Below are 24,754 nucleotides of genomic sequence, written 5' to 3'. Positions count from 1 at the left end.
TCATCTTGTGATGGAGAGGCTACAAGCACGCAGCAAAATGAAGCGCATACTGTGCATACCTTCATTGGAATCGCGCATACAACGTATAGAAACGCAAGGTCTAGTCGTGCGTTACAAAAAAAAAAAAAACACGTGAGCTTTTCAATGACTCATACCTCCGTAAGCAATGGCAAGCAAATAGTGCATTGGCTCATGCCGCCGTAAGGCTAAGGCTACAAGCGCTCAGCAAGTGAAGCGAACAGCGCATGCATTCATTCAAATCATCCATACAACACACAGAATAGCATCCGTTTCAATCTCCTGCTGAGAGAATGCAACGTAATGTCGAAGAGAAACGTCGCTGGCGCGAGTCTGACCCGCTATACGAGCCTGAAGCCGCAGCTAAGCGTCGAAAACGAGCCGGAAAAGCCGAACCGCTAAAGCAGTAACGCGACTATGCGAGGCAACGCCTTACCAAGTGTGCAGCAGGCTTTCGCATCCACGTGTTGCAGTAGTGTAACCTGCTACTGAACTTTTAATATTTATCTAGATCAATCTATTTCAATTTAAAGCGTCGATTGCAATAAGGCCACGGACCACACTATCGCCCTGCTCCCCAAAATCGCGAGTTTTTTTTTTACATCGAGCAATATATCTCTAAATATCATGAGTGAAAGAGATTACGCCTGCCTTATTTTCAGCTGACGTAATCGAACAGCTACACTTCTATCAATCAGTCAATCAATCAATCAGCTTTATTAGTGAAACAAAGAAAATTTGTACATTTTAACTGCACCGATAGCGGTGGGGCTAGTGTTCGGTCCAAAGCAAATTGCATCTACCCCTTATTTCAGAGGTGGAATAAAAAGAAAGGAACAAGAAACGTGAGGTGAATCATTCAACATACAATTGCTAGTGGCAATGAACGCTGAAGTGACAAAAATACAACTGCATGTAAGCATACTGGTAAATCACTCGATAATATTTTGATGATTTAGGTAAAACAACTTAGATGATAATCTGAAGTTTTTCGCTGGCTTTTTTGTAAGTGGCAATTCATTCTAAACATTTGCACCATAAAATTGAACAAGTCTCTCGCCGCATACATCGTGGCAAAGAGGGAACTTGTAGTCACCACTTGACGCTTGTCTCGTATTGCGAAGTGGTACAATAACCGCGCTAGAAGGAAGTGGATTAGTGTTGCGTAAAATGTTATCTGCTAAAAGCGGTGTCTTACACAGAACAGTGAATGGTAATATTATACGTAACTCCTGATAGACTTATTTAGTAGGGTGAGTGACCAGTGTCAATGTGATGACGCGCACTGCTCGCTTTTGTAGTCCATATTGTGGTGTTAGGTACGATGTTAAACCTCACAGCTCTGCGCAAGAGAAGACGTGGCAGTGACTGGTTCTGAACCATCTAGAAAACCAAGTAGAGACATTAGGCAACTCAGAATGTTCGATCCCGCCTTTCCAATGGATAGGGCGCTTGGCTATCGGCGCTGTCATGTTCTCAGAAAAGGAGCTTGTTCGTTTGCAGAGGACGATATACGTTCGAGGACAAAGAAACTTGTAAAAAACGCGGAGAATTTGCGTACATTAGATTCACTCGCAAAGTCCGTAATGACTATGGTCAAGAGAGCTTAACTCCCTTGCTTCTTGCTTCTGCTTCAAGTTTTACTCAAGATGAACCAACTCGCCCTAATCAAGCTGCTGTTAACTCACAAGTTCTGTGAAAAGGAAGTTATGGCATTGTTTCTTCATTCCACTGCTCCAATAAAGGCAATGACGAAGACGATATTTCATTGAGAAAGAAGAATGCATATGTTTAAGAAAGGGGGCCGCAAGCTGTCCGTATCAGTGTGATCCACCAATGCAGGCGATGAAACTGGCCGTTTTTTTTTTATTGAGATGAAATTTTAGGAGAGATTGGCGCCTTTATGGTGGCACCGGCTACTCCTTGTCACTTGGCAAAGGAAAACAAGTTTGCGTAAAAAGGGAGAATAGCGACACGAAAGATGGCACTCAGTAGAACACTCAGTAGAACACTGGATGAATAAAAATATACAGTCCAACAGTATATGAGTCGCAAAGTTCTGTGCATAAGTCCAGTCCACGTACGCATATATAAAGTCAGATATTTAGAACAGTCAGAACACTCAACACATGTAATGCACTGCAAGTACAGAACAAAATTATACATATTGCATAAAAGTTGCGATCGCCTCATAAACCAATTATGAATCACGAACAACGTTTATGTTACTCATTTAGCGCATTCGGATCAGCTGATGCCTAATATTTTCCCAAAATGTTGGTCTCCTCTAAAAACTTTTTCAGAGCAAGAAGCGCTCTTTTTTGAAGGCCCGCAGTTGGCCATGGGCCAAGTATTTTTTTTAGAGTGAAAGGTCTTCTGTCTAATATCAACAAATTTGCTTGCAGTACCCTTCTTTGTGGATTGTATTTAGTGCACTCGAGGAGAAGATGATGCACATCTTCGTCTGTATGGCCACAAGAACACTGTGGACTAGAGACACGTTTTATCCTGTACAGGAAGTGTTTAGTGAATGCAGTACCAAGACGCAGGCGGTGTACCAATGTTTCAAATTTTCTGTTGTCTCTTAGATTTCCCAGCATTGTTAAGTTTATACATGGGTCTATGAAGTATAACTCAGAGTTTTTTGTTTGCTGATCAAACCAGGTAGTTTTGCTGAGGCGACAAGAAATCTGTCTCAGGAGCAGACGGACTTCACTACGCAATAGAGGAAGATTGGTTGTCTCCACGTTATTGTGCGCCCGATTCGCAGCTGCGTCCGCTGCAGTATTTCCAGTAATATTGCAGTGCCCAGGTATCCACTGGAATGCAATTACGTGGTTCAGTGCGCTTGCTTTTGTAAGTTCTTTGAGTGTCTCATACAATAGCAAAGTGTTCAAAGAATTTTTCTTATTGCTCTGTAGTAATGTGAGAGCGGCTTGCGAATCGCTAAAGATAACCCATTTTTGCGAATGTTCTTTTGATGCTATGAACCGCAAAGCACACAGGATTGCAAACAGTTCTGCCACGGTGGACGATGTCTCTCGGGATAATTTAAATGTTTGTTCTAGCGCTAAATGTGGAATGACGAATGCTGAAGTCGAGGAGTTTTTATGACACGAACCATCTGTATAAACGTGTATGTACTGGGGATATAAGGAGTAAATTTGGAAGAGTGCCAGTTGTTGGGCGGCTACTATGAACATGTCTCTCTTAGATATAATCCCGTCAACCGATAATTCTATTTTAGGACATGTTAACATCCAGGGAGGGTAACAACCATCCACTTTGCATATTTCAAACCTTGGTAATAATGCTTTATGTTCTCGAATAACATCGTGAATTTTGCTTTTGTTTCTTTCGGTAAGCGCGAGGTTTAATGGATGATTCTCGTGTTGGGTTAAGATGCGATAAATATGTCGGCATGTTTCAACCGTTCGTATGACTGGAAATGGTGGGTGACGAGCTTCCGCAATTACTAAAGAACTCGAGGTAGCCTGCGGAACCCCAAGACACACTCGCAGCCCTCTTGCCAGTAAACGTTGAAGGCGTTCCTCAGAAGATTGCGATAAACCATGGAGAATAGGAGCCGAGTAAGCAATTTTTTGTTTTATGAGTGCGTTATGAACTTGTAGTAGCGAAGAGACTGATCCCCCCCACGTTGTACCTGCGAGTCGCCGAAGTACGTTTATTACTGCATTGGTCTGCTTTTTAATTGCGCGGATGTGTGAAGCCCATGTTAGCTGGCGGTCAAGAATAATTCCAAGAAATTTATTCTCTTTCACGCACATCAAAGTTTGTCCATTAAGCGTAAGTTGGAAATTATTCAGCTGTCGTCTAGTAAAAGGAAGTACGGCTGTCTTTGCGTATGAAAGACTCATGCCTCTTTCTTTTAAAAAGGTGTCGATAATGTCAAGTCCCTCTTGCAGCGTTGTTTGAATGTCTTGTATATGAGATCCAGAGGCCCATATGCAGATGTCATCTGCGTACAGCGAATACTGTAGACCAGACGGGAGCTTTAGTGGCAAGGCTGCCATGACGCAGTTGAATAAAAACGGACTGAGAACACTGCCCTGCGGAACGCCCTGTGTGATGCTGTGATAATTACTCGCGCCTTCGATTGTTTCCATAAATATTTTTCTGTCTTTCAAGAAATTTGATACCCATCGTAGTGCTCGACCGTGTAGGCCAAGCTCTAACATACCAGCAAGGATGTGTATGTGACTTACAGTGTCGAATGCTCTTTGAATGTCTAAAAATACTGCTACTGTCACATTTCCGCAACTTCGTTCATGTTCGACGCATGTGGCAATGTCTAATACTGAATCCATTGTACACCGATTTTGTCGAAAACCGGTCATGTAATTGGAAAACATATTTGTGTGTTCACACCACCACTGCAGTCGACAGTCTATCATCTTCTCCATTAGTTTGGAAAAACAGCTTGTGAGGCTGACGGGTCGGTAGGAATCAAGACTAAGGGGAGTCTTTCCTGGTTTTAGTACTGGAGTTACCCGGGCTAATTTCCATGAATCTGGCAGAGTCTCTCTTATCCAGATGTCATTAAATATCTCCAAAAGAGCCATTCTTCCTACAGGACCTAGGTTCTTTAACATCGTATACGTGACGCCATCTGGGCCTGCGGTTGTCTTTGTACGGCATGACGAAAGAGCACATGTCAATTCATTTAGACTAAACTCACAGTCAAGTTGAGGATGTTGTGACATAAAGCACGCATGAACTTTCTGTTCTGCTAGTGTTATCAAACTTGTAAATTGTAGGCAAGTGAACGGTATTCCTGGTCTCGATATAAGTTGGCAGAATTCGTCAGCAACAGATGTTTCCGGAGTGCTTCGAGCTACGGCAAGGGCTCGGAAGGGATGGCTCTGGGTAACTGGAGCAGTAAAAGATCGGACAACTGACCATATTCTGGGAACTGGAGTAAAGGGAGACAACGACGCGCAGTATTCTCGCCACCTTCTCGTACCTAATTTTTGTAAGCGTCTGCGTGAAGTTGACCGAACTTTCTGTGCCATCTTGTAGTCATCCAGCTTTCCACTGCGGCGGTAAGCCCGTTCGGCTCGTCTTCTAATTGCTCTTAGATATTCATATTCCCCGTCGACTGCAGCGTATTCATTTGGAACAGTGACTTGCTTTGTGCAGATCTCGTAAGACTCACACAAGATATTTGCAAAACTTTGAAAGCTTGAATTTTCGCCCAATGAGTTACTCAAGTGGTGACGAAAACTTTGCCAATTAGTATGTTTTGAGTAGCGCCGGGTCCCCTCCATCCGTATGAGGCGATGTTTTACCAGGATCGGAAAATGATCACTACCGTGCGTTTCTATGTCCGTTGACCATTCAACGCCATCAAGAAGGTCTTGTGAGCAGAGCGTGACGTCTATACAGCTTGAGTAACGAAACCCCCGCAAGAACGTTGGAGAGTTGTCATTTAACACGATAAGATTACTTTTTTCTGCGGCAGACTCTATTATGCTTCCACGGGAATCGTTATATTCACTGCCCCAGATGACGTTATGTGCGTTGAAGTCCCCACAAACCAGCACATGTGAGTTTGCGATACCAAACACATTCACCAAGCTGTCTACTGATATTTTGCTAGCACATTGTAGATAAAGACTGATCACTGTGACACTTGTATTTCTGAAAGATATCTTGCATGCTACGAACTCCGGTATGTTTAAATCGCTCGACTGTATTAAATAGGACGGCAGGTCCTTTCTCACACATAACATCGCTCTGCTATTTCCAGCGATGCGCGATGATTTATATATAACATAGTTTGAAAGACGAAAGTCATCTCTTACGCCTGCCTCCTGTATACATAAAACAGGAAAGTTATGTTGAGCTAGTAGTTTGCGAAAATCAGCTGACTTGTTTCGAAGGCTATTAGCATTCCACTGAAATACGAAAACATTGTTGTAACGATTATTAAACTGGCCGTATAGTACCCACAGTTACTTCGATGTTACTAAGACCGTGAGCCGGTGGCCAATTATTCAGCTCGCCGAGTGGTTATCTGCGTCGCCGGTTGTTTCTTTTGAAAGCGACAATTCATCCACGGTATTCTGCTGCAGAGCAGTGATTTCCCATAGTGCGGGAAACTTAAAGCTTGGTGTGCTTGCCTGCTTGCCAGTTGTCCTCGTCATCGCTCTCTGTGTGGACTGATCATGTTCGCCTGCCAATGAGTTCTGCTTCCCTTAGCTATGACTCACGCCCCGTCAGCCTCGTTCCACGCCTTCACCTCGCACGTCAACTCTCTCAATTTGCTGCGCTCGACAACGTGTCTGCCCTGATATACAATGCCGTGTGTCTCTCTTCACCTTCACGGACACGCACATGTGCTTGGTATACGTGCAAAGGCGAGGTTCGCACTTTGCGTTCAGGAAGACCTAACTAACAATCCTTTCGGAGACAAATTCGATTGCCGGACGAACGAGGTGCGAATTGCACTCTTGACTATATCCGTCACACTACCACCGCTGCAGACTATTGACTGTCGCATTCCAAGGTCTAGCTTCAATGAGCCAGCTTTCAACGACTCCGAGCTGTGTACTGCTCCTCTATCGATTCGACGATGAAGGTCGCACTCGCTCACGCAAAACCGGAGAGTTTGCGCGCTAAGGGTAACTTCTGCTTGCCGATCAACAAATTTCGCGTCAAGCAGCGTTTCGCGTCAGTACCGAGGATACTAGCATTCAAAAGACAATCTGATGGTCACGGAAGAGTGAGAGTGGGTATTGTTGAAAGCAAGGCCTTTTCCTTGCTGGTAATATAAGACATATAGAGAGTATTTAAGAAATACGTAAGGGCGCCCCGCGCGGTTGTACCTTCGCTGTCAACATATCTCATGACAACAGCGTGAACGATACAGCGCTATGCCAAATATCTTCCTGTCATTGTCCGTCTTAGGGTACTTCTGTCCTTAGAGGCAGCTGTCATCAACTCGGTCGCGTCGATGTCTTTGACCGAAACGCTGCGAGAATCAGGCCTCGCTGGGCGCTGCCCTCTGTGCCACGTCGTGCCTTACACGCCGCCTGACCCGCTCTGCTCGACGAGCCTGTCTCGGCCATCGACATCACAACAGACCCTGCAAGTGCGCGTTGAGCGCGTTGAATATCGTTGCTTTTAGTAAGGTGGAGTTGCTTTCGAAAAAAAAAAGTAAGGGAAGAAGCTACAATCACATGGTCACATTTTACGCTCACACACTGTATACCCTCTAGCTTGGCGTGCCAATAATTTTTTTTCATCTCGTTGCGTCGATAATGCTTCGTACACTCTTTCAAATGAAGCGCAGTGGCTCGAATATATCATTGAAAATAACACATATCTATAAGCAACAAATCTTACGAGTTCCAATCTATATATTTAATATCAAGAAAGGGGCTGACAGATGGAGTAGCACACTGTGCTGTGGTATAAAGGTTATAAACAGGCATAGGTGCCTCAGAAAGGCTGGCCAACGTTTGGATGGGAGGACCTATCTTCGTCAAAGACGCATTTGATCTATTTTCATCTCCGCCTTTGAGGACGATGGGTCATCGTATCGAAACTTTGGCCAGCTTTTCAAGGTACCTTATCCCTGTTTATAGCCTATATATCTTTTTATTTATTTTTACGTCACTAAAAAATAAAGGCCCACCTAAATGTTAAGCTATAAAGAAGAAGCAGATAAATACTGTAGTTGGGCCAAACTCAAAAGTTCCCGATATGGGAAGACAGCACCGTAATTAGTGAGATCAGATATGCTAGCTAAGGTGAAGACGCAGAAATTGAAAGCGGCTACAAGTCGCGTTTGCATGCAGCTATTGCAGAAAATTGCCGTGTATAACCACAAGTGGACGAATGATAAGCGAACGCAAAGGACCTCAAAGACGGAAATGGATAAGAATGATCATGGTAGTGTGCCTAAATTTGAGGGAAGAAATTTGCTGGGTTCAGGTACGACATAGTAGTGACCAATATCTCCGTGAATGCTCATAATCAGCGGAATTAACGTTGATTGTGCAAGCGATCGTTGTGATTATGAGGATTGTAGCGATTACAAATATGATTTCTTGCAAAGTTGATGTGACCGCAGCATACACAACTCGTAGAACCACGAGTCAATCGCACCACCCCCGCTGCGTTTCAGTTAGCGGAGACACAGATTGGTCACACCACTGTGCATGTCTGCCCCGCCCATTAAAGCTCGCCGGTCCAGCCGGTGACGACGCACGGAACGGACGGTGAACCCACAAACTCGAAAATCTAGATAGATGTGTGCGCCTTCTCCCTACGTTTAGATGGCGCGCGCCAAGGCTTTTGTTGTTGCACAGACTCGGAAATAAGGAGCGTACCTACAACGCGAGTATTTCTGGTAGTTCATTTGTTATGCTCGCTGGGAAGCGCATTGGCATTTGCGCAAATGCTTATTGCAGACATGTCATCTTTATTACACCTTGGCGGCGCCTCCGCGACAGCAAAGGGGCAACGGCTTCGCCGAGGCCTCCGCGTGCCGGCGGTGTCTGACGCGCGCTATCGTGCACAGCCATTTTCTATGCGAACACCCGCCGGCACACTCCGGCCTCAGCCATGGCTTTGATCGACGCGCTGCCCGTGGGGGCTGCAGACATCCTGCGCCACCCATCTTGTCTCACCCATCTAACGTGCTCTGCCAGAGGCCTCCGTTTGCCGGTATTGTTTCTTTTATTTTTATCGAAGCGGACAAAACCGAACGAGCTGCTATATTGATATTTGCGCTGTAGGTGCGCGGCGTACCTAGACGTCGCCAGCTTCCCGAAGCGCAGCTGGGCCCAGACAGGCGGCACAAATGTGTTTTCCGTTCCTTCTGTACGGCGGCGCCGCAATCGACGGCTACATCGGAGAGCTTAGGCAAACGCGCAGCCGGCGCAAGTTAACGTTAGCACTAACTTCCCTGGTAAAAACTGCACCGTTAACGTATCTCTTTGTGGCTTGTTTTAAACCCAGCGCCGTTCAGTTCTCATCACGCAGAGTGCGCATTCGATTGGTTTTCAAGGCAGACGTTCACAGGAACATAAAGGCTTGAAGTTATGAACCGTGGTCGGAATGTCGCTGGGCCAGCCTTTCGACAAGGGGGCTCTTCTTCGTCAGGCCCCGACAGAGACGAGTCCCCTCGTCGAAACGTTGGCTCAAGCGACAATCCTCGCTCGACCCCGGCTCGTGACTTCATCACCTTTGCGGCACATAAAAGGCAGTTCCGCCGTCTTCCGGAGCCGCAACTGTAGGTCGTACGCGAAATCGTCTCCCAGTGGGGCGCTTAATCGTCCGCAAGAGGCATTCGAACGCGGATATGAGCTATTGCTCGCCAGCGATGAGATCGCATCGCCATGGAGACACCCCTTCCCCTCCGACTGAGAAGCAGCACGCTCTATTCGCACCAGGGACGAAATGGAGATTCATCGGTGGCGGCGGCGCAAAGCATGACCGGCGCCACGCTGTCGGCCAAGCGCACTGGCCATTCTCCCATCGTTCGCGCCCCGTAATTGTCCGTCTCGTTAACGGCGGCTCGAACGACGAATTCATTTCCCGCCGTCATCGGTTACAGATGCCGAAGACAATGGAGAGCCCGTTCCCCATCGACTCTGTCACCCATGCTCCTCCCCCCTTCTCTCCCCCACGCTTCTAGCCTCGTGCTTTCCAGGAGCATTTCGCACATGCCTAGCGTGCCGAGCAGCCTTCGCGCGGAACAGCCGGTTAAGGCGCTTTCATCGCCTCCCTTTCATAAAAGGAAAGGGATCAGCCGCGGCACTGTTTCCAATAGCCGGATGAGGACTCGACTAGTTGGTTCTACAGAAGTGAGTCGCCTTTTCGCACTGGTTGGTTGGTTTCGTCTGGTTGGTTGCTCGACAGGCACTGCTCCTTTGAGATCCTGCACAAGGAATTACGCCGCTTTACGCTCTCGCACAGCACTTCGTTTTTAGACAGCGACATAAAGCGTCGCTTAACACCTCTGAGTCGCGCCTGCTTCACGAGCGAATAAAATTTCTTGCTTCTGCGAATAGGTTCCCTTATCCGGAGGCTTGGATCCTGTGAAATGAGCACGGCTGTTCATTAACCTGAGATAATGTTAAGAGCACGCCCAGCATTGATCACTTTCCGCGCAGATGCTAGATATGGTGTTTCTTTTTGGCTGCACCAAACTTTAAAAAATTGTATGTGGCAGATAGCACACTTCTAACCCTTGAGCTAAAAGTCGGCCATTTCTTCTACGGAAAATCAAGATATCTAATAGAAACAAATTAATGTAATCACAACAATTATATTTTTAATTATTTACTCTCTGGCACATATTTCAATCTACGTATCGAAGCTAGTGGGTTTGCAAGGCATATCGACATAGAACGAATTCTTAGGATGGAAACGCTTTCGAGAAATGCGCCATCAGAATGCGGTAACACTACATTGTTGTTTCGCTTATTTTTTAGGAAAACGTTTTATGCACTGCAGCACGAAAGTTAATGGAATGCCAATGCGTTTCGTCGAATACTGAAAATTAATATCTCAACATTGACGTAGTCCTGAATTTTCGTTGCAAGTGGATGCGCTTTGCGTTCTCACCGGCTACAATCCGTAGATTGAAATATATGCCTTAAAGTAACTAATTAAAATGTTAATCAATGTAATTATGCTGATTGTTCAATTAGGCATTTTGATTTCTCGTAGAACCAATGACCGCGTCATCGCGGAATTTACCTCTACCATTAAAATTGTGCTATCCGCCACAGGAAATTTACCAAATTTGATGCAGCTAAAAAAAGAGAGAAAGACATCTCACATAGCTTATACAAAACAAGCAACCATTACATGATACGGTGTTTTGTCCCTGGAGAAAGGATAGACGCTAAGCATAAGTCACTTTTAGATGAATAGCTTCTCAGAGTGCCGCTCTGAAAACCGCAATGATTGCTAGAACACGGGAGCCCAAAAACGGCAAGAACAGTTGCTTATCATGTGCTAATTCTACCGCAGCTCGCTCATTTATTTCTGGTGAGTTCACTTTTTTTCTTTACCTGCGCTAGTGAGTTCTCAAAGCCGTCGGGCTCTCTAACATCCAACACCCCTCAGTTTTTGGAAGTATGTTGGGAGATGCGGCAATCCCTAACGGGAAGAATAATTTAAACTAGAGCTTTTTTTTTGTGCAATAACGAATGGGCAGACTGAACCAGTACACACAGACAGGACACCGAACGCAAAGTATGTGTCCCGTGTATTCGCTTCACACCGTCTATTCATTATCCTTGCGCTATTAACTGTAGTATATTAGTAACCAGCCCGCCCACTCAACATTTGTTTCTTGAAGATATTAATAACAAAGGCAAAAACCAGTATCCCCTTGCTTTTGCAATCACACTGATTGCGGTCAGCTGGTATCACCCTAATAAAGAAGGTGAAAACGTACAAATAAGGCACGAATGATATAACATTCTGAATAGTGATATCTTTGGGCTCTCGTCATTCAGCTGCAGTGAAGTTTATGCTTGGAGAACAAAAAGTCGCACTTTCGCCCAAAGAACGCCGCATCGATTGCGATAGCAAATTAGTGGCTGAAGTGAGGATACATAAGTGAGGACAGTAGTTTTATCGGGCGTACAAACTTGTAAATACATACTAGCCATATTAACAAGCATGGTGTCACGCGCGCACAAGCCAACATGTACACATCTCCCTCAATGACCGCGGGAACTCGCTGTCAAAACGCTGCAATGAGGAAACGCGGCAGCCGCAGAGATCGAGCCAACTGACGCGAACTATGCCGCAAAAGCACAGCGCAGCGCGGTCTCTGTCCCCGTCGCAGATGACTTTCAAGATCGCGGCCGGGGCGCCCGGAGCACACCGCCGCCCCCCCCCCCCCCCTTCTGCACTACTCCCGAAGCCTTGCGCGCGACGGAAGGCGGCGCGCTTTCCGCCACGGTCGCCGGCTCACCCTCACACGCTTTCAAGCACATACAGCATACGGCGCGCGACGACGGTTTTATTACCCTTACACTTTATACGGAACCTAACAGCGACGTCGACGACAACGCCAACGGTAAAAATGCCCCTGGAGTATCCATTGTGGTATAAAGTTTGAAAACAGGGATATGGTGCCTTTGACGAAGATAGGTCCTCCTATCGAAACGTTGGCCAGCCTTTCTAAGGCACCATATACCTGTTTACAAACTTTATACCGCAGTGTGCTATTCCATTTGTCAGCCCCTTGCTTGTTCCTGGAGTATCCATATAATTGCTGTCGCAGTAATAAGGTAAACAAAATTGCACTTGGTAAACTGGTACTGTACTTCCACATGATGGAACACTTAGGCCCTAGCCTCTTAATGAGATGCAGTCCGCGTTGTCTTTTCTTCAACAATTCTGCTTGCTTCCGTCTGGTAAATTTAGTTCTGGAAGCTACTTGTGCATGACCGCTGGTAAAATGTAGAAGGACACCGCGGCTAATCTTATATGATGCTGTAGAACAAAGAAATGCAACTCCGCAAAAATTTACGATTACCGTGCTTCGCCGCCCGGCACAGTAGTGGCAGCGTCTGACGAGGTCTGTAGCATTCTGTTTTTCACTCTATTACCTAATTTACATACACGCAAATATTCTTTAAGCTTCCCCCGTTGACGGCTCTGCTAAGCTCGTCTTTCCGAGTAGTGCGGCCGCCCTGCTGGCATCTTTCTCTGCGTTCATTTCACTTCGTGAATTGGCAATGAGCCCTCCTCCCCGCGCAGCCAAAGACGTGAGCCGTGCATACCTTATCTCATGAGTCGACGGCGTGCTTTAATTATGAATGCGAATTGAAACGAGATTCTTGGGGCGTGGCCCAAGAAGACGTGATTTCTTGGCGTGTGGTTGCGCCGAGGACTTGTGCCGCTGTTTCCAAGCGATAAGTGGCAAAGCAGCAACATGGAAACGACGCGACCAATAAAAAGCAGGCTGCAAACCGAGGGAACGGCCGCGCCCTCGCCTTACTAGAAGGAAACAAGCCCGTAGAAGTCCAGCTTTTTACGTGCACCTGGGAAGGTAACTTCGGCAGTGCGCACTTTCGTGACCTCTAGCGGCCTCGACGGCCTAAACAACTGGGAGTTGAATTTACTTAATAGGAGCAAGCGCATACAGTGTGCTCCAGTTTGACATCCCTCGCTTTTATTATTGTTCCAATACTAGGTGAAATGAGGTCGACTCCATTGTAGTACGTTAAAATTTGATATGTATGTCTTAAAAAAGAAATATGGCAGAGCCTGTTCTCAAACTTGAATATCTGTAATTTTGATTTATTGCTTAGAAAAACTATTGTGTTAAATAAATATTACGCAGATCCCGCGCACTTTGGAAATCGAATGTTATGCGAAACATTTTAAAGGTCTATCTAACAATGTAAGGGTTCCGCAAAGCTATACCGGATGGACCAACGTGGTTGTGTGAATTGAGTGTATGCAGCTGTGAACCGTGAGATTTGTGACCATGGCAGCACGACGACGCACACGTCCTGTGGCGGCAACGGGACGATTCCTACGCCGCCCTCGACTTGGCAGTTGTTCGTTTCTGCAAAAGTAGTGGCCCAGCGTCAGTGAGACGAGCTAGGATTCGACTGCTTCTTATCGCTATGTGGCGTTGGCTGTGTCATGCGGTGTATGTTAAAACAATGATGGTATTTGTAATCCGGTGAAGAAGTGTTAAAGCGCGATAACCTTGGACGATCACGAAGTCCCTACAATGTCGCACAACTGTTTACGTAGCATGCTACGAGGAACGTACTGAGGAAAGTGGGCCGATCCCGGAGATACTGCGGTCTAACACGGCACCGAACTTCACAGGCTGTCACAAGAAAACGAGGAAGCTTCAAGGAGGTGGTCAGCATCTGTGACAGACCTTTCGTCTCCTGCGATAGCTTACCGGTATCCTGTCTAACGAAATCACCACCGACTTCCATTGCACACTCCTTAATGATGCCCATAAGATTGTCGTTCATTGCTTCAACACTAACGTCCTCTTTCTGAGTTAAAGCCCAATACCTGTTCTGTAGCTTGACCCGGAATTCCTCTATTTTCCCTCTTACCGCTAACTCATTGATCGGCTTCCTATGTACCATTTTCTCCCGTTTCCTCCTCAAGTCTAGGGTAATTCGACATCTTACCATCCTATGGCCACTGCAGCACCCCTTGCCGAGCACGTCCACATCTTGTATGATGCCAGGGTTAGCGAAAAGCATGGAGTCTATTTCATTTCTAGTCTCGCCGTCCGGGCTCCTCCACGTCCACTTTCGGTTATTCCGCTTTGCGGAGGAAGGTATTCATTAACCGCAAATTATTCCTGTTCTGCAAACTCTACTAATAACTCTCCCCTGCTACTCCTATAATCTATGTCATATTTCCCCACTGACTTGTCTCCAGCCTGCTTCTTGCCTACCTTGGCATTGAAGTCGCCCATCAGTATAGCGCATCTTGTTTTGTCTTTACGCATCGCCGATTCCACGTCTTCATAAAGGCTTTCGACTTGCTGGTCATTATGACTGGATGTAGGCGCGCAGGCCTGTACGACCTTCTATTTTTACCTCTTATTAAGCTTCACAAGACCTGTCGCCCTCTCGTTTATTATGTTTTATTTATTTTTATTTTTATTTATACATACTGCAGCCCGTTAGGGCTATGACAGGCGTTGGTGTACATGCGAGGAAAACTGATTATGATATGCAGAAACAATAACATAGAACTATAAAAATGTGACGGAACTATGCATCAGCAATAGCATTTCAAAATTGAGAAATGGGTAACAAACGAACTTCGGCAGGTAACAAATTCCACTGTTCAATCTTGAGGGGGGGGGGGGGGGGGACTGTATTTGAAAGCGTTAGTGCGTGGATGGAGTGGTCTGATATTAGAGGCATGATAAGCTCTAGTTGAAGTCGGGCAAGGAGGCATTAAAAGGGAGGGATCTGATAGGTGACAAAGAGAGTTCTTATAAGAATAGAAAATCTTCAGAGATTCTATGTGCCGCCGTCTCGAAAGAAAATGGAGGTTTAATTCCGCAAGAGCAGCTGACGGTGAAAAGTATCGGTCGAAGCGACGGTAAACAAAACGTATAGCCTTCCTCTGGACCGACTCAATACACTTAATTTGAGTTAATGTGCTAGAGTTCCTGTATGTTACCAGCTATAATCCTTAATAATCAGGAATCCAACTCCTAGTTCTTGTCTCTCCGCTAGGCCCCGGTAGCACAGGAAAGCCCGCTTTTTAGCACTGTATATGCTTCATTCGTCTTCCTAGACTCACTGAGCCCTATAATATCCTATTTACTGCCCCCAATTCCTCCAATAGCACTGCTAGACTAGGCTCACTAGATAAAGTTCAAGCGTTAAACGTTGCCAAGCGTTAAACGTGATCCCTCTGACTCTGAAAACGTTGTATTTTAAACATCAATTAGAATTATTATCAATATTCTCTGAATTAAAGAAATATTCAATATTGCTACTTTGGTTTAAGTGGACGTGTCCGCAATGCCATAGAAAAATTTAATCTACACGAACACTTTCTCGAACAACATGGGCTTTTGCTTACCGACAGTTGTCTGGGCATCATACACGCTGCCTTTGGTCCCATCTTGTGGGAAGTGTGGACTCGGCGGTGAAGACGACGTTTTTCCACTCTTCATTCCAGTGCTCGCGTTCCTGGGCAAACATGACGCGGCTCTCTTTATTTGCCGCGCTCACAATCGGCTTTCGGACGGCTCTCCTGCTTCCGAGGCCCGCTGAATGCAAACGACGCCTCACTGTTGTGTCCGATACAGCCGACGCCCCCGCAATCTGTTTGATTTCTTTGCGGCTGATGCAGGATAGTCATTCGCCGCCGATACTATATCCACATGTCCTCGTGTTCGCTAGTTTTCCGCAAGGCCCGACCTCCGGACGGGCCTTGCGGAAAGCAGCTAAGCTTGGTTCTGTACGCTGCAATAATTCTGTCCACTATTTTCAGTGGCTTAAGAGTGGTTCTTGAAATATTCCTGAAGGCTTCATTCAACAATGCACGTTCTTTATTTTTCCGGAACGCGTGACATCGCCTGATCACACACACACCGCCAAAAATGTTCGCAGGGAAATAAAATACCCTTCAATTGTAATCGCGTTTTACCGCAACTACAGCATGGGAACAAACTGTATAAAAAAAAATATTTTTTAACTTATAGGTTAGGACGATAGTGTCGCTGTATCACGGTCTGCTTCGCACTTTAGTGACATAAGAAAGAGCGCGCAATATCTCTGTTTTCAGCTGGTCAAGTGCGAGTGTGGTGGCCGCGTAGTACAAGCGTATGATATTCCATAGCCGATGTCCGAGCCAAAATCTGATGGCGAGCATCCAATGCGCTCGCATGGCTATAGCGGTAAACCGAATGAAGCTCTCGCTTTGCTACTGCGCCGATTCAGGAGAATGTGAGAATACGTCCGCTTGCTTGCCTTCGTTTCATTTTGCAGCAAACTCGGCGCCGTCCATGTTTCGGGCGCAACTGCCGTTAGCCGACACTGCTCGCCAGGCGCGGCAGACGCTAGGCGCGCGAGCTTTCACGCGCCGGCAAGCGCACGTGCAGTTCGGCCTCAAGAGTGGAGGACACTGTTCATTTTTGCCGGTAATCTCACGGAAGTTGGTATTCGCGGCAACATGCTTAGCGCGATAGAAAGTTATTTATCTAACCGCACGTTCCGTGTTGGAGTTGACAGTGCTCTGTATACAGGCCATTTACCGAGGAGACTGGGGCACCAGAGGACGAAGACTCAGTTGTACCCTTTTTATTTGAAAAAACTAAATTCCTTGCGTTCATTTATTCCACGAGGTATGTCTTATTCCACTTATATTGACTACGCAGAAAGGGGACTTAAATCCTGTACCTCGCAATCTGCGAACCACAGGTTCAACTTAACCTGAAGAAGGTGTCCAGATAGGCACAGGAGAATAATTTACGCTAAATGCTTCCAAACGCTCCTGCGTCCATTTTTTCATGAAATATAGGTTTCGTCGCAGACTTTCATAATGTGCTACCTGGTCAACACTTACATGTTAGCAGAGATCACAAATATTAGGCGTCATTTTAGGCCCCAAGATAACTTTCTTCCACATCTGAAGTACCTAAAAACAAATGCCTAAAAACCATGAACATTCACAAAATTCTGTCACACACAACGTGCGGCAGTAATAGGAAGTGCATCACGACTCTTTAAAGAAGCATCATACGAACGCGCTTAGATTACGGGGTGATTCTACATCAATCGGCTTCTCTTAGACTCTCGAAGATGCTGGATCCTGTCCACCACCTAAGTATCCGCCTGGCGGCTGCTTCCTTCGGGACAAGTCCTGTAGACAATCTCTACGTTGAAGCGAACGAATGGCCGCTTCATCTTCATAGATTGTACTCCATAAACTACATGAACTCTGCAACACTGTTCCGTAATCGACCTACAGCTAGCGAACCATTCTCTCTGCGAGTAAGAAAACATTCTGAGGAAATTATAGTTCCAATTTTTTAGGATAATCTGATGGTCCCAGCTAACCCATCGCTGACGTGGCAGCGGCAGCTCATAGAATGTGATACGTCGATCGTAGAGGTGACAAAACGCGCTCCAGAGTGCGATTCCCAGAACTTCAGCCAAAGTACCAGCACACACAATCTTACACTAACGCTTTAAGTCACATGTCGGTGTATTTTATGCAGAAATCGGTCTATCCTTTCCAGAATGCGGTGTCCTACATCCGGAAACAAGTGATGGCCTATACAAATTTAAAGTGATGCCGTTTGGATTATGCAACGCCCCTGCCACCTTTGAGCGTATGATGAACTTCTTGCTCCAAGGTTTCAAATGGTCCACATGCCTCTGCTACCTCGACGACATCATCGTCTTCTCGCCAACGTTCGACACTCACCTTGAGTGTTTCACAACTATACTTGATGTATTTCGAAAGGCGAAGCTGCAACTTAACTCGTCCAAATGTCGTTTTGGCCACCGACAAATTACTCTTCTGGGCCGTCTCGTTGACGATTCCGGAGTACAGCCTGATCCCGACAAAACTCGCGCTGTCCGAGAGTTTCCGGTTCCGAAGACAGCCGCAGACGTCCGAAGTTTTTTAGGGCTGTGCTCGTACTTTTGTCATTTTGTTCGAGATTTTGCGCCAATTGCTAGGCCCCTAACTAATCTTTTGAAGAAAGGCGTACAATTCTCGTGGGGTACTGCAGAAGCCGCCGCCTTCTCTCGTCTCGTCACTCTTCTAACCTCACCACCCATTCTCGCACACTTCGACCCTGATGCCCCTACAGAATTACGTACAGATGCCAGCGGTCATGGCATAGGTGCCGTCTTAGCCAGCGTCAGCGTGGCAAGGATCGCGTTATTGCTTATGCGAGCCGCCTCCTAGCACCATCGGAGCGCAACTATTCCATTACGGAACGCGAATGCCTTGCTGTTGTCTGGGTGGTTGCGAAGTTCCGCCCTTACCTTTACGGTCGCCCTTTTTCCGTAGTGACTGACCATCATGCTCTCTGCTGGCTCTCATCGCTAAAATATCCTACAGGCCGGCTTGGTCGATGGGCTTTGAGGCTGCAGGAATTTTCGTATTCCGTGGTGTACAAGTCTGGCCGCCTGCACCAAGACGCTGACAGTTTGTCGCGTTACCCGGCTGACGACTCTGACTGCTCCAATATTGCCAGTGCTTCTTGCGTATTCTCTGTATCACAGCTGCTTCATTTCGCCGACGAGCAACGCCGTGACGCCTACATCAGAGCACTCATCCACCGTTTTGATCACTCTCCGGCCGATGCTGCTGTACGCCTCTTCGTCCTCCGCGATGGTACTCTGTACCGTCGTAACCTTCATCGGGACGGCTCTGAGTTCCTGCTTGTAATACCTAAACACCTCCGCTCCACCGTTCTAGAAGAGCTTCACGACGCACCAACGGCAGGACACCTCGGCGTATCTCGAACCTATGACCGTGTGCGTCGCCGTTTTTTTCTGGCAGGGCCTTGCCCGTTCCGTACGACATCACGTCGCCTCTTGTGAACTTTGCCAAAGACGCAAGAAGCCTTCCCAGCTACCTGCTGGTTACCTGCAGCCACTCGACATCCCTGCCGAGCCCTTCCATCGTGTCGGCTTGGACCTTCTTGGCCCATTTCCGGAATCCACATCAGGAAAGAAGTAGGTTGCAGTCGCGGCGGACTACGCGACCCGTTACGCCGTAACCCGTGCTCTTCCGACCAGTTGCGCAACTGACATTGCGGACTTCCTTCTACATGATATCATTTTGATGCATGGTGCTCCGCGTCAATTGCTTACAGATCGCGGCCGCACCTTTTTGGCCAAAGTCATTGGCGACATTATGCGTGCCTGTTCAATACAGCATAAATTTACTACCCCCTACCACCCTCAAACGAACGGCCTCACTGAGCGTTTGAACCGCACCCTTACAGACATGCTATCCAAATACGTTTCAGACGACCACCGTAACTGGGACCTGAATCTACCTTACATTACCTTTGCATACAACTCTTCCCGTCTCGAAACTGCTGGTTTTTCCCCGTTTTACCTATTGTATGGCCGCGAACCGACGCTACCACTGGACACTGTGCTTCCGTCCGCCACAGCTTCAACTAGCGATTATGCCCGTGATGCAATTGCCCATGCTGACCATGCTCGCCAACTTGCGCGTGCTCGTCACAAGTGTCTCAAGAGAAGCAGAAACAACGCTACGACCTCCGTCACCGTGATGTCCATTTTGTGCCCGGCACCCTCGTGTTGCTTTGGTCACCATCGCGTAAAGTCGGCCTTTGTGAGAAACTGCTTTCCTGTTACACAGGCCCATATCGCGTGATACGCAAAGTGACCGATGTCACCTATGAAACCGCTCTAGCCACGCCCACCACGTCCTCCGCTGTGACAACCAGTGACGTTGTCCACGTTGCCCGACTCAAACCCTACAACTGTCCATGCACCTTGGATATTTAACAGCACCGTGACGGTGCTTTTGCCGCCGGGGGGTAATATTACGATATGATTGAGCGATGCTCAAGAGACGAGGCGCCGCGAGAACGACCAAGAAGTTGGTCGGTGCCCTTGGCACGAGCGAGTGTCAGCCTGGCTGCTTGGCTCCAGTGTAAATAGCGTGTAAATAGCATCTTTCGTCTGTGTCTTTCCACAGGTAACAATATTTACGGCTGAGGCTTATGGATAATTGTTATTTTATGAAACACGTAAGGAAATTAAAGCTTTGGAAAGCAATTATATTTACAGAATCTCTAAGCGTCAAGAAGCGTTAATGTCACGGTGTAAACAAAGAAATCCTGCGCTTATCGATCTCTATTTCCCTCTATGTAGAGCGTATATATCTAACTAGCATGTCATTATACGTTGGGTGCCGGCACATAGAGGCATCGACGGTAACGTGCTAGCTGACCAAATTACGTCAATTGCGTCACGAGCTATCAATCCTACCTCTGTTTTTCCGGCCATAGATATCACGCCTTCCCTACGAAAGAAACTGAGATGTCATTGGCAACACTTGTCGGACGCTAAAACTAAAAATCTCCCATTTAGGTTACTGCAGCTCCAGAACGAAAACACGACGAACTGATGACATAATATGTCAACACAGGATAGGACACATGTATAACACCCACAGCTTTTTGCTGACTGGTTATTAACCTCCAGCTTCCGGCAATGAACCTCAAACTCGTGGTAGGTGCGGGGATAGGCTGACCCTCATCCACGGACTCCGGGAGTGTCGGGAAGCAGAAGCTATGAGAAAAACTTTCCTCTAGCATACTGCCAGCACATCCCTCTCCATCGGGTAATGTTTCTTGATGCAGAACTGTTTCTTTTTTAACACCAAAGCAGCCCTGGGTTTCTCGAACGTTGTTGTGTTACACGTTAGCTTAAGAAACTCTTAGCACATCCTTTCGCCAGAGCATGCCTCCGTGATTGTAGTGTTCTCTATAGCACATTCCTCCAGGCCCTTGCGTTTCGAAGGGTCTGTTAATTCACTAGTTCTTCTTGCAAATTTAAGCAATTGACGTATTTTAGTACATCATATCATTCTTTCCCACTGTATCTTTCGTGTTCATGAGTCATTGTCATTATCTCATTAAATATAGATTTTACGCGCTTTACAGCGACTGTTTTTGGGCTCCTTTACAGCCACGTCATATATACCTCACGTAGTTGATCGCTCAGCAGCAAACTCATTAACACTCGTCGGGTGCTCTTTGGCCATACTTGGCCCTTGCACCACAAAACACCATATTCACCGTCAGAATGAAGAATCAGAACCGTAAATCTTCGCAAAATTAGGCTTTGTGAGAGAACATACCAGGCAGCATGGCAGTGCAATAATAACTAAATATGAACTGAATGAAGTTTGAAATATATAATAAATGAAATTGCGTATTGTGCAATAACTAGTGACAACAGTAAACATTTTAAATAAAACGCGAATTGTATAAAGCACCCCTTCCTGCCCGCTCCACTCGCAAAATGAACGAATGGATAACGTACGGAATCATCTAAGTTTCTCGACCATGTATGCGACAGAACATATACCGTATACTAAGACGGCACCAAATATTTCTAGAGAATAGATATGAATAATAACGCTGCTTCAGAAACGCCGAAGTCATGGAAACTAAATTATTCCGCTAACTCACGTAAGCTGGACGTCCGCCTTAGCGGCGAACACGCCGTGGCCGCACAGCGGCCTCCGGAACCGGAAGTCCCTTCCGGAAGAACTGGAAGTGCGCCTTCTCAGCGCAGCAGGAGCAGAGCGCCAAAGCGACGAATTTCTTCATTTGATTTTTTTTCTTTTTTTGCTCATTTGGTTGTTAGAACCGTTCGGTTATACGAGTGATCTACATGTATTCTTTTTTTATGATTCTCAGTTTCTGGGTCTTTTTGGATAGATATAGGTACGCAAAGAATAATGGCATTTTATCATAATTTCTTTTTCTGTTAGTGCAAGGCACTGGTTAGTAGGAGGTGGAAACCATTCGCGCGTCGTTCAGAGTGCAAGCGTTCCTACGCGTTGGAAGAAACGGGGTTTGATCATTAGGTGAGGCAAAAAGCGTGAAATTTTATCTTTATGATATGTACGATACGGACACGATTAGAACGTCTAGAGCAAGAGAATGATAAGCTAGCTAACCGGTATTGGAAGCTAGAGAGGAAGCTCAAGAACAAGCAGAAGCAGAGCAACGTGGTGGAAGATAAGCAAGTCAATGAAGAAATGAAGCTGGGGGCCGCCATTCCGAAAAAAAAAGAAAGAATGGTGAACGCTTTGATGCGAACACTGCGAAGGGGGCTGGCTCCGAAGCGAGAGCAGATAAGGACGTCCAAACCGCAACGCCGGAAGCAGTGATGGTCACGTCAGTGATGGTGACGAAGGAACTACCACTGACGTGCCAGCCGCAAAACACGATAATAAAGCGAGAAAAGTGGGGTCAGTACCGGGGCAAGGGGGCGTCGCGGACCCAGGTAGATTTTTCGGCGGTGACAGGAAGAGAAGCGTCGAGTTGCCTATGTTCGGGATTCAGGCATAGAACCGGTGCAAATATAGAGCAGGCGAGCGAGTCCGTACTAGCGCGCTTCCTTGGAAACCGGTTTGGGCAGTGATAGCAAAAGTAAAGCAACACGTGTGGGACACAATGGGAGAGAGACACCTAGGAGTGATAATGGGCGGAATAACTGACATACTGTGGGGACGACAGAGACCGCGAAGCAAATAACCAAGGTGTTACCGACCTGCAGAATGCTTCAAAGGAAGTGCAAATGGCAATGTCCACGGTGCCAGAGGCTGAAAGCCAGTGGTATGGAAGTGGAAGAACGGCAGTGCTTGCCACGGATAAGGAAGGTTTGGACGCTAGCTATACGGCAGTGAATTTTACAGTCATTGACATCAAACGAGAAGTACACTGAGCAGACTGCGAAGCCGGCTTTGTGTGTGGCGGGATACATTTTAGCGACGGCGTCGCTAAAATTGCTAAGTCCACAAATCGGGCGAGATGTCTTGTCAGTCAAATCATGAGCCTATTCCTCTCACATGTACATGCTGTAAAATCTTGGGACATATCTTAAAATTCGTTACAGAGTTCATTGAGGCAAACAATGTCCTCCATCCCTGCCAACATGGCTTCAAGACTTGTCCGTCTACCGTTACCCAACTTGTTCAGAGCCTACACAATTTCGCCAGAGCAATTAAAGACCAGAAACAAACAGATGTAATTTACCTAGACTTCTCAAAGGCCTTTTATCGTGTGTGCCATGCTAAACTACTTCTAAAGCTTAAACATATAGTCGGAGACGGGCCAAGTTTTCGTTGGATTAGCAATTACTGACCGCCGCCAGTTTGTTCTGAAACTGCCACTACTTTCTGGTGTACCCCAGGATTCCGTTTTGGTCCCCTTCATGTTCGTTTTGTTCATAAATGAAATAACTAATCAGGTCGAATCCAAATTAGGTTATTTGCAGACGACTGCGTCCTGTATAGAGAAGTACTAAACCGACAAGATTAAAGTATTCTTAATAAGGATTTTTCTTTGATAGCCCAATGGTGTGAAAACTGGCAAATGGTCATTAACTTCGACAAAACAGTTTCAATGTCAGTAAAAAAAAAATCCAAGCCTACTTTTAGATAATGCTATGATAATACTATACTTAACACTGTCACTCAGTATAAGTACTTGGGCGTTATCAAATGATTAGACTTAGTATGACCGACTCATGCAGAGCACGTAACAAGCAAAGCGATGCGAAAGGTTATGTTCTTAAACCGGGCCCTGCGATACTCTACGAAGGAAGCCAAGCTCTTGGCCTATGTGACAATCATACGTCATGTCTTAAATTATGCAAACGGGGCGTGGTTTCCCTTTGCCCAAAATCAAAGAGCTACTCTTGAGGCTCTCCAGCGAACAGGCGTGCGTTTTATCTGTAACAGATATCGCCGCACCGACTCACCTACTGAAATGCTCGGCCCTAATACACGAGATCGGCCCTAATACACTAAGTAGTCGTGCGATGCAGTACCGACTCAAATTTTTGTATCTCATCCTGCATAATAAGGTTAATGTAGGCTCTAAGACCTATATTTCTTATAACACATCCAGAGAAGCCCGTCATAAGCATCACCTTACACTCCAAGAATATTCTTGCGCTAACAATACATTTAGTTTTGCGTTCTTCCCGCGAGCCATTCGCGACTCGAAAGCTTTAGCCCAGACGGTAGTCGCACAGCCCACTGTTGACAATTTTTTTTAACTTGCTAGCCCAGCAGTACTGTCAGCAGCGACTAAATGATGCTATGAGCATTGTGTTTATCATTGTTTTAATTACCAAGTGTTCTTGGAAATCTGTGATGTGAAATTATGGATGCTATCAATCAATGGCATATATCATATGCTTGTCCTTGTTTTCTTCCTTTCTTTCTTTTTTTGCAAAACATATGTAATTCAAATAAGTTGACTGTGCGTTATGTTTTTTCCATACTTATTGCTGTTAACATAGCTCCATTATCCTTTACACTTACTAAGTACGCTTTTGTATATATATGTAAATGCCTGTAGTACAATGTCTACAGACCCTTCTAACCCACTCCTGCAAAAATCCCTTATGGGATGGACAGTATCGCAAAAAAATTATATATATATAGACCGTTTTTTCGTAGGCGCCGCCATACTGTGAACGCAGTGGCG

General features: G+C 46.2%; 1 long non-coding RNA gene across 1 annotated transcript in view; it reads right to left on the bottom strand.

Moving 5' to 3' along the window:
* Nucleotides 1–13,431: 13,431 nt before the first annotated feature.
* LOC135902158 (uncharacterized) overlaps nt 13,432–24,754 on the bottom strand; it is a 29,790-nt gene continuing 18,467 nt past the window's right edge. Inside the window, exons 3-4 of the long non-coding RNA XR_010564431.1 lie at nt 15,601–15,710; nt 13,432–13,588 (exon numbers count right to left, since the gene is read on the bottom strand). This is a non-coding gene — a long non-coding RNA (uncharacterized lncRNA). The remainder of the gene's footprint in view (nt 13,589–15,600; nt 15,711–24,754) is intronic.

Source organism: Dermacentor albipictus, chromosome 3, assembly GCF_038994185.2.
Source record: "Dermacentor albipictus isolate Rhodes 1998 colony chromosome 3, USDA_Dalb.pri_finalv2, whole genome shotgun sequence".
Lineage (NCBI taxonomy): Eukaryota > Metazoa > Arthropoda > Arachnida > Ixodida > Ixodidae > Dermacentor > Dermacentor albipictus.
This window is presented reverse-complemented; position numbering and strand designations above follow the sequence as displayed.